Raw genomic sequence first — 11,055 nt, 5'->3', positions numbered from 1 at the left:
ACACACACACACACACACACACACACACACACACACGCACACACACACACACACACAAAACCCCACCGAGCCGTGGAGGTTCCTGCCAAGAATTTGCAACAAATACACAGAGAGGTTCAAACCTCCCTGACAATGTTTGGGTGTTTATTCCTCCTGTGCGAGGAATAAAGGAACATGTTCTCTGTATGAAATGATTCCGATTCACATCACATTGTCTGCTTCGCTCCAGTTTTGGCCCACATACTCTACGCTGTTTGTCTGTTTTGCGATCCAGGCCAGCCATGACTTCCTTCACCAGGGATTTGTGTAGCAGGCACACTCTAAGCAGAGATGTATTGGAAAACTAGAAGCAGATCCTCTGAGATGCTCAGAATGTTTTTCTACAGAGGATAGGAATTTATTAAAGAGTGCTGAAATAGTTTGGCAAACCTTTATTATTAACAAAGTAAATAAAAATTCAGGATTCCCCCCCGCCATTCTGTTCTGCACTACAAATTTTAATAAGTTGCTTTTACTCACACACCTAATAATTATCTGACATCTATTGGGGCATATCAAAGACATACATTTCTAGACAGTGACTTGTTTCATAAATATGACAATAGCTGAATAAAATGTGAGAGCGCTGTAAGGCAAAAAAAAAAAAAAAACCTTCCTGTCACAGTTGAACTCTGTGAATTCAATTAGAGTGAAACCACATCAATACTTTAAAGGGCCAGTATTAAGTAAAATTTTCTTTTTTTTTTCAACTTTACTTTCTTGTTTCAAAGGGTCCTGCACTCGATCAATCTCATTACATTTTTGTGACACCAGTGACCACATTGTTTTGAAATGATGTGTGGAAGTTTGGGTAATTTGGAAGTAACTGGGATATTAGAAAATCCACCAGGTTTCACAGTCGGAAGCAACAAAAAGATAAAAGCAGCTCTGGGCTGGAATGACGCCTGGCTGACAGTCTGTCTATTTTAACACCAGTGTTGAGCTGAAAGCGAAGCTTTGGGCCCAGACCTCCACAAGAAAGAGATCTGGAGATTTTGTCCTAAATTTAGCAGCGATATGAAGGAGAGTACCCAAAAAGAGAATCCTACCTCCATCTGCTGTCAGGGTTTGAGAGGGGCTAGTGCAATTCTTAAGATTTTTTCCACCTTTCCTATCTGGCAGGTGATCAGTCAGGCTGAATTCACTTTGACTCACTGCAGCAGCGTTAGAGAGTTAAAAATTATTACAGTGATGAAAAACTGACATTTTCCTCTCTTTGTGTCCTGTCAGTATTTCAGGGGATATAAGCTGCCTTCATGCTCCAGGACCGCTTTGTTATCCAATAATGTTGCAAAGAAACATTATCTTGCTTGAATGATGTAAACTTAATTAAAAATCAAGCTGGGACATGGCATCGGAAGAAATAATTCTTTAAAATGGTCGTATTTATAGTTTTTTGTGTCTGTTCAAACAGACAACGTATAATTAACATAGAATTAATGCATATAATTCTATAGCCTGCCAACACCTCAAGTTGTGTGGTTTCCTAAACCACTGGTCCCCACCATGCTGGTCCGTGGACCAATTGGTACCGGGCGCGCAAGAAATAATTACATATTTCTGTTTTATGTATTAGAGTCTAACAGAGAATCCTTTAACCGGATTCTCTGTTACTTGTGCCAACATTGAGCCCACAAGCAGCAAAATGAGTAAGAAACAGATCAGATGTCTTTGGAAAGTTTCTTTGCAAAGGGGAAAAGGCCCAGAGAAGACACAGGAGAATGGATTTATCCCGGACCGGTAGGAGAGTCCCACATTACAAGCCGCTCTGCGTAACATGCGGTGACCGGCTGCTAATGAGACAATTGTGACCAGCAGGTGGAGGTCTTTCTAAAAGTGACAAGATGCACCCGAACACAGACTTAGCAGTGCACAATATTTTATACAATTTCTTCAAAACATTTCTTCTTTTTAAAAACGAGGCTTCAGGCCTACTACTCAGTCTGTAGAACAAAAGGAACACATAAGGAAAAAGGCCGGACAAGTTCAATTATTCCAAATGAAATAAACATGCAATGCAAAAGAAAGTAAATAAAAACTGTAAAAGAAAACACTTCAAACAATGGAACAAATCGTTGTCATCCGCTTCCAAATGCCCTTCGATGGGGCCAGAGGAGTAATGCCCCGACCACACAGCCGGCCCAATCCGCAACAGGTTTAGTTGAGAGCGGCCCAAACAAAAAACGGCAAGACACGCAGCAGAGCGTCCAAAGCACTGCAGCTCCAAACACAATCAGTTGCCTGAAACAGAAAAACCCATTAACGGTGGATCCAGATAACAGAAATCAAAAGCTAAATAGCAGGTAGCTTCCCCAGGAGTGGAAACACAGTCTAACCTGGGAGGAAGTGGGTCAGCAGGTGAGGACCAGATGGAAGCCGCACGCCACAGCAACCTCCAGCTGCAGCCAGCAACACCATCAGAGCAACACTGCAGAAACGCACAATAGGTGTATCACCCAAAAAACAACCATGATCCCAGCCACGGATAGCAAAACTGGCACTTACGATCGCAGACGAGTCGACCAAACACACAAGCCGACATGTAGCCGCCGACCGTAGCAACAGTGGGAGAAACAAAGACGCACGCACCCTGCAGCGGCCTGCCCAACTATAAAGGCATTTTCACGAAAGTAATGTTCATTTTTGTGGCGCATCTGTATCTTATTTTGAAGGGATACGTAAAGTTACCATAGCGACCATAGTCACAGAGCGTTTAGGCAGTGGTCGAGAGGAGATGAGTAGAGCTTGTGAGTCTTAAGTCTGGTTTAGACGGCAAGATTTAAGAAATGTTGGCCGATTCTCCAAACCTCTGTGACCACAGCTGATAAAAGTCCAACAGGTTCGATCGGTTTGTGTGTCCAGCCACACGGCAGGAGCAACACACCACACGAACCGATTCCAGTCACGAACATCCCGATTCCAGAGAATAATCCAGTAAAACCCCCAACATAGCGGGAATTTAAAATGACCAAACACGGATGACTATGAAGAAGCAATAGTGATAGTTTGTGGAGTCATTTTAAGAGATAAAAGACGTAACAAAAAGAAAAGGCGGTGGATAAAAGAGGACGGGAGCAGCCGCTCTATTTGCTGCACTATGATTTGGAGGTGAATATGTTTTTTCATAGTTAACATTTTTACCTGAATAAACTAATAAACATATATAATAATGACCTTTACATATAATAATAAACATTTCCACATATCATCTCCAATATCCATCGTACTCTCAGTTGCGTGATATGTCAGCTGTTTGGGATTCCCCTCTGTTCTGACGTAACCGCGCTTTCTGATTGGCCACCTGTCACATTCCGCAGGTTGTGTTCTCGTTCCCAGTCAGGGAAAACCCCACAGGCTGCGACAAAAGGTCAAAGATAACCAAATTGGGTATATTCAGGCTTTAGCGGGAACACCAACATGCAAACGGTGGTATTTGTTTGGTCATGCAACACTGATAGTGAAACAGTAAATGATTGTGGGGAGTTTAACTGAAGAAGGGAAGCAGTGGGGAAGTCAGAGGTGTCATTTTGTAAAATATATATATACAATATTGGTAAATATTGGTTATCAGCAAGAAACAGCTGAAAAGAGAGAAATTGTCACAGGTTAATGACTGGAAGTTTGGGGTTTAATCTTGTCCCTATTTTTGTTTTACAGCAGAAGTGATAGAACACAAAGTCAGCGACACATATTCTCTCTGAAAATTAGTCAGTTTGCACTTTCCTATGTACAATTCAAAAGAAACAAAGTCTAGAAAAAAAGAGAAAATGTAAAGTTAAAAATAATCCTTAATATTATGACCAGTGCTGTACAGATTTTCTGAACAGAAACTACAAGTCCAGACTGAGAGCCTTGATAGTTTGTAGTCAGGGACACTATTGTTGTTATTTCAGCATATTTGAGGTCATGGCATTCAAGGAGCTGTCTGCTCTTTACTCAATGAATAAGAGAGTGGGACAGCAACCAAAATAGTGTGAGCTATTGTGGGTGTGTGCGTGCGTGCACATGTGTGTGTGTAGGTCAGAGATGGAGACAGAAAGCTAGCAGACAGGAACAGAGAGAGAGATAGAGCTCTTTGTGCTGATGTGTTCGGTGACCTTGCACTCTCAGTGATGGGCTTCTATCTCCACTCACACAATGGAGCAGCAAAATAGAATTCTTAGATACATCAGCAGACGGCGGAGCCAGAAAGTGGATTTCACTGATGCAGTGGGCCCAACACCAAGGCACTGTGCCAGCGGAGTGTGTGTTGGCTGGCTTCAACCGTAGGTGTGTGCAGTCCAATAGTAGAAACAGCAGAAGCAGAGAAAAAAGGAATGCCATCTATCACAAAGGCTGAGAGGCCTTGGTAGAGCCCAGGGGGCGCTTATTATTTTGCCCACAGTGTGTGGGTGAAGTGCAAAACACAGCGTGGTGGGGCAGCACATGTATGCAGAGCCAAGGTGTTCTGCTGAATGTAAGGTGCTAATTACATTCCATATCTAATGCAATTATATGGCCATTGGAGCTTTTGGCAAAACCACCAGAAGCAGGTCGACTGCTAACGTGATTAAGCTGAGCTCATTTTGTATCCCTAACCCTAAAAATCAACAGATCAATAAATATTTTATATTTTACAAACTGTTTTAAAGTGGCAGTATTCAAAACAGTTTAAATACTGCCACTATAATGGTATATAGTGCCATTATATAGCATAATCAAGTAACTATTTTACTTTCAGTTGTTATAAAAATGCTACATATACAAAATATGTCTTAAAAGAAATTTAACTTCAGAATTTATTGCCTTGTTATTGGGCCTCTGTCTCTTTAAAAAGCTCTTGTTCTTCCTGAAACTCTGCCTTCAGAAATTCATCATAACATGGCTCCTCTATGAATCCTTTAACAATGTTTTTACCAACATTGACCTGAGAAGTAGTTTTATTAATGAGCTCAGCTAATTGCTCCTGGCTAGTCTGAAGGAGCTGAGCGGGGTATTCGCAGGAGCTTCATCCTGGAAGGGGGAGCTAGGTCCACCCAGCTGAATGGTTGCCATGGGTGACTAAAGGACTTTTCAAACATGCGTGAAAAAATCAAGGCAACACTCCAGGTATGTTTTGGATGAGAGAGTAACAATTATGTAAATCTTAAAAAGTTGATTTTACATAATATTACCACTTTGACTTGATTCTCAACTGTTTTTTTCAGTGAGTTCATCTGACAAACTTAATACATATTAGAAGAGGAGAAATGTTTTAAATGCTGCACATGTTCATATTTTTAACTCAGCATTGATTCAGACTCTCCACATTGTTAGAACTCTACATCTAAAATGGTTATAGATTGATATGGAAGAGAAAACAGTTTACTTTGCGCACATTTCACCTTTTACCTTTTGGGAAAAGGTCATATTTTATGTCTGAGAAAACACTCTCTGGCTGCTGTGTTAGGTAGTCATTTCCAGCATCTTGTTAAGATAAACAGTAGATCAACCTATCACATTGCAACAACGCAACACACGCAGTCATGGCAACGTGATGAAAAGGAGTTGGTGATGTTCATACTCGTTAGAATCAATATCAAAGATCATTTTAGTGACGTTGAATGTTTCATGGTTGTTGATCCCAAACAGCCTGGACTGAGTATTTCACTACTGAGCTTCTAAAACTTTCATTTTCTTAGGAATAATCCAAAAAAAAAGAGAAAACATCCAGTGAGTGGCAGCTGAAAACACTGTTCAATAAATTAATGGGGAAAAAAAGTTTGAATGCACCAATGTCACTGGATACAATTAGTCCTGTTTACTATTAAATTAGAAATAAGGATCAATGTGTGGGTATTAAAAATAAATACTTTGTGTTGTACCCTAGATATTACTCAATGTAAGCGTGATTTAATTTATCAGTAAACAAAGTCTCCATTTGGTTAAATTTGTACCATTTTCAAATTGCCACACTTTAGGCATCCCTGTGATACTCAAAGGAATGACTGCTTAATAATATTGGTACTGTGGAAAATAAAATAACTTTCATTCAGAAATTTTTCCACTCCATCTGTCAAGAGTTGTGCATGTCTGGTTGGTCTACTGTGTGTCCTTCAAAATGGCTAACATGAAGTTTACCTACATTATATGAAACAAAAAACCTCATCAAGAACAAAACACCAATTACACAACCACAGCTTCCTGAAACAGAGGGGCAACAACGTGCAGTTTTAGATCAGTTGTGCAAAGCTGAAGTGTAAATTATCTGATAAGCTAGTTAAATAGCATTGAATCCTAACACTGTCTTTGACCCCATTTAGCTCAGTTACTCTTGTGTCATAACGTATTCACTCTGGTTATGTTTTCCAAATCCAAGCAGTCTTTTTAGGTTCTTTATGACAGGCTGAAGGAAGTGATGTCTAGCATCCTTGTTAGCACATTTGAGCATTAAAAAGTAACTTTACACTGCAAAACCAATAATTCTTACAAAGAATTTTTGGTCTAGTTTCTTGTGCAAATATGTTTGTTCACTTGAAATAAGACAGAACTAACTTAAAAGTAACTTTTCAACAAGATATAAGAGCTTGGTTTAAGTAAATAATTCCTTACTAATGATTCAAAAAAACTATTCCATTGGCAGATTATTTCATTTATAACAAGACATTTTTCCGTGTTAGAAGTGAAATTATCTGCTAATGAAACAAATACTTTTTCCTCAAATATTAAGGAGTTATTGACTTAAAACAAGCTCTTATATCTAAAAAGGTACTTGCAAGTTAGTTTTATCACCTTTCAAGTTAACTAAAATGTTTGCACTAGAAACTGGACAAAAACTGTAATATTTTGTGTTTTTGCAGTGTAGAGAGCTTCTGCTGTTGTATTGAGTATATCTATACATGTAAATTCAGAGGCAGAATCTATGCTTATGAACAGAATGCATGGCAGCGTTTTTATCACTTTGTGATTGTGAATCACTCAGAGCATCTCCCTGTTATTCCTTCTCTGTGTTCTCTCTTTCCCCCTGTCATCTGTCCATTTAGCAGTGATGCGATAAGACAGCTTTGGCTACTCCCACTCTGGGTACATCTTGATACAAGGCAGGCTCCCTGGGGCATAAACCCCAAGGTCTTTGTATACCTCACCTTGCGCAGATCAATCTCCTGGGCAGTTTCCCAGAAGGAACACAAAGCATTACAGCAGAGGCTCCACCATCCCCAGGCAGCAGAGAGAGAAAAAACGCAAAGACAAGGAGAGAATGACAAGGAAGGAGAGAAGGGACGTGGTAAATAGATGGGGGTTTGGGATTTAGTCTTTTCTTCAAGGACGAGAACCTATCTCTGGGAAAAATGGGGGAAGCCAGGCTGTCTTGGAGGAGGAGGATAAGGTTTGATCCCTTCATTTTCCCCTCCTCCTCCTTTTGCCTCTCTTACCACCTCTCTCCTTTCTCCCTCCCTCCCTCCTTATCTCTGCTTCTTCCATCTTTTGTGTCCTCCTCTAGCTCAGTGTAATCCAACGTGACACAGTTACAGATGGTCTATCAATGCCACATCCCATCAGAACCACGTTGAGGGGCCTGCTGGGGGCCAGTGGGGGCTCGTCCAGAACCCTGCCTGTCTTCCCTCTGTGCATGTGTGGGGCTTGATATTCATTACGCATGTCCTGCTCGTCTTCCTTTGCACCTAGAAAACAGCTTAGGCAACGATGAGGGCAGAATAAATGTGAGTTTGATATGCAGTTGGGGTATAAGGCTCATTGCTGCAGTGTGATTTGTTGACAGATATTTCATGATTGGTAGGTAAAAAAAAACAAAAAACAATCTAACTGCAAAGGATGGATGATTAAAAGAAAGCTCCTCTGTGCGATCTCACCATGGTAATGGCTTTCCCAGTCTATCCTTGTGGCTATTTCGTTACATAATCTCACTCAGAAATGTTCATCTCATACCTGAAAAGATAAATGGGTTTAACTGATCCTGCAGGTAAAAAGAAAAAAAAGAACATCCACAAAGGTATTTTCTGATGCTAATCAAGTAATGAACATGAAACATTCACCAGGTGAAGCATGTATTAAAAGAGTATAGATATATGAGGTTTAAAGAAGCCAAAGAGAGCAGCTCAATTTTTACTTTTAAGAAAGTCATAAAATATAATATTCTGTCAATGTGTAATGAAGTGTATTGATTCAGTAGAGTGATGTATAACAAAGATAATATATTGTCATCTTCCTGAAATAATGGCCTTTGTATTTATTTATTTTGAAAAAGTGAATTTTTTGCCATCTTTTGGAAAGAAAGAGGTGGTGATTTTTTTATTTTTTTATTTTTTGCCAAAATTACTTTTGGCAAAAAAATTACTTTATTTTATGAAGGAAACAATATATTTTTTTTTTATTACTGTTATCTTTATATATAGACTTTGCCTGTTTTGTATTTAAGATGTATTTTATAGATGGCTGATTGATGCTTCGTTACTTATGATGTAGTGAATTGACTTTAGAGAGAAAGGGTAAACTATATAAGAGTTTTTTCAAACTTCTCCTTTCAAAACATTTCTACATATCAACATGACACATGTTCATGAAGTTACTAAATTTCAAATGAATAAAATAAAAAATGAAATGTTTTAGTGAGGTCATTTACAACAGTTGTGAAAAGTCGTAAAAACCCAACTGGTTTATGATCATTTTAAAGACCCCAGTAAGACAATACAATCAACCACAACAACCGCAGATAGAAGATGACAGACACAACCACAACAAGCACTTTTCACAAACATCTCACCACTTAACCCTGAGCACGCCAATGGAACAGAACCGGGGAAGCACATACCACAATTTACATCTCACACCATCTTAGTCTACCTCAACATTGCCACATTTCGAGCAGAAAACTAAAGGATGCCTTGCTTGTTGTTATACGGCTGCAACAACCACAATGTGCCGAGTAATACACCATTGGTTGCTCAGCTTCACTCAACTCTTTATCAGAGGGAAATGTTATGATTCATATATAAAATTTAACTCATCTTGTTCTCAATGACAAAATTTTATCACAAAGTAAAACTTTCCATCTACAACTCTAGTTGGTACTTAATTTAGTTTTTAACAGAGAAGGTTAAAGTGTTTACAGCTCATGACAAACATTGATAATCTATTAAACTGAGAGGTAATAATCCAACCGGATAATTTACACTTAGGATGGTGTAAACAGTTTTTTTGGCTCCAGTTGCCTTCATTTGAAAGTGCTAGGACAGGAAAGTAGAGCAATGAGAGAGAGGGAAGACATGGGGCAAAGGTCACTAGGCCGGGAATCAAACCTCTGATGGCCGCGCCGAGGACTAAAGCCTCCTTATGTGGGTTGGGCTTAACCCCTGTGCCACTACAGCACTCCTTAAACACAAGTTTCGGCTAAATTAATAAGTTGTCACAAATTTTGCATCCTTTTAAATGCAAGTATAAGGCTTACATTTGTCTCATTTAACTACTAACAGATGAATTCATTTAGTAGAAACTTTGGAAGAAAGCCATCACTAGCTGTGAAAAAAAGCCATGAATGTCTCTAGAGCTTGGACTGTGGGTGTGTGAGGACAGAAAGGGACAACAGAACTGGACAGTCACTGAAGCCCATCACAACGGTGCTTTGTTCTGACAGAGGTAAATGTCATTGGACCATCTTGTCTGTGGTTGAGCAAACTCTGGTGCCTTTTAGCAGGTGCTGCTCACTTTTTGCTACTTTGTGATCTCTGAAGGTTTGTGAAACCACAACTGAGCATCAGAGAGTAATCTAGATCAAAAACATCTTCATAACACCTGTGGTTTGTGGTTCTCATGCTACTTAGAGAGACTTTGACTTATTTCCCATCCACACATGGCTTACTCTATCAGTTTTCTGTGTTTGTTCTAAATTAAAACTGCAGTTCAACCCAGTATTTTTGTTGTTGGTGTCCCTTTCGTCGTCCACTGTCACTGCTTCTGTTTTCTGACTTCTGCTTTCTCTTGACCATCCCTCCACCTGGGACTCTGCTCCATCTGAATAGTACTTTGGTCTTATCTGCCTGATTTACGCAAGCAGCATCAAACTCCTTGCGTCTGCCCTCGTCTTCAACTCAGTTGATCACACCAATTTCCATCTGCCTGCCTTAGAATTTACCAAATGACGTAAAATTATTTTCCTCCCAATTTAAAAAAAATGCTGCAAATGCCACAAAATGTCAAAAATTGTCCATGCTATACAGAAGTATAGTTCAAAGAATCTCTTCAAAAATGACTAAGGTAGCACCGCTCCGATATTAATAATTCTATTGGTTCTAATATTGAAAGCAATATAGATATATAGAGTATCAGTGACAATATACCTGATCTATTCAGTCTAATTCTATCATTTGTGCTCTGAGTGATGCCATGCTTTGCTATTTACTTTAAATTATATTTAGATGATATATTTAGAATTCCTGAACCATTTGAAAGGTTGTTGCAGTTTATTTTTACACGTTTGATCAAGGCCGTTTTTGCCAGTTTCATTTTCTTTATTATTTATTTTCCATTGTTTGTTTTATTCCTAATTGTTCTGACTGAACTGATTAAAGTTGTGTTGTTTTTTACACCTTTGTCCAAGCTTGTGAAACTGTTGGTGTAGTTAAGTGTGCTGTACTGGTGCAGAGTTATCAAATACATTTGTAATTTAGTATCTTTATGTAGTAATAGAAAGGTTTTAAGTCAACTCAGAACTGTTTGTCTGTATCGGATCAGCATTGACCGATACTAAACCTTAGATACTTGTATCATATCGGCAGTGAATAAAATAAAAAAAAGTCAGTTGGTGCAGTGACGCATTCAAGACAATTTACAAATGTGCTTCAGGTCCAGAATGTAATTAGAACTTGATACAAAGATTAATAAAAGAAGAAGAAAAAAAATACTTTCAGAGAGGATGATGTTTCCAACAAATGCAAAGGGAGTGGAGTGTACTGACGAGTGAGAAGAGAGTCATAAAGAAAGAAACCTCACTGACACAATCAAGTGAACTTTTCATAAAGTGTGCATCTGTAACTGTGCATC

Source organism: Poecilia reticulata, linkage group LG6 (assembly GCF_000633615.1).
Source record: "Poecilia reticulata strain Guanapo linkage group LG6, Guppy_female_1.0+MT, whole genome shotgun sequence".
Classification (NCBI taxonomy): domain Eukaryota; kingdom Metazoa; phylum Chordata; class Actinopteri; order Cyprinodontiformes; family Poeciliidae; genus Poecilia; species Poecilia reticulata.
This window is presented reverse-complemented; position numbering follows the sequence as displayed.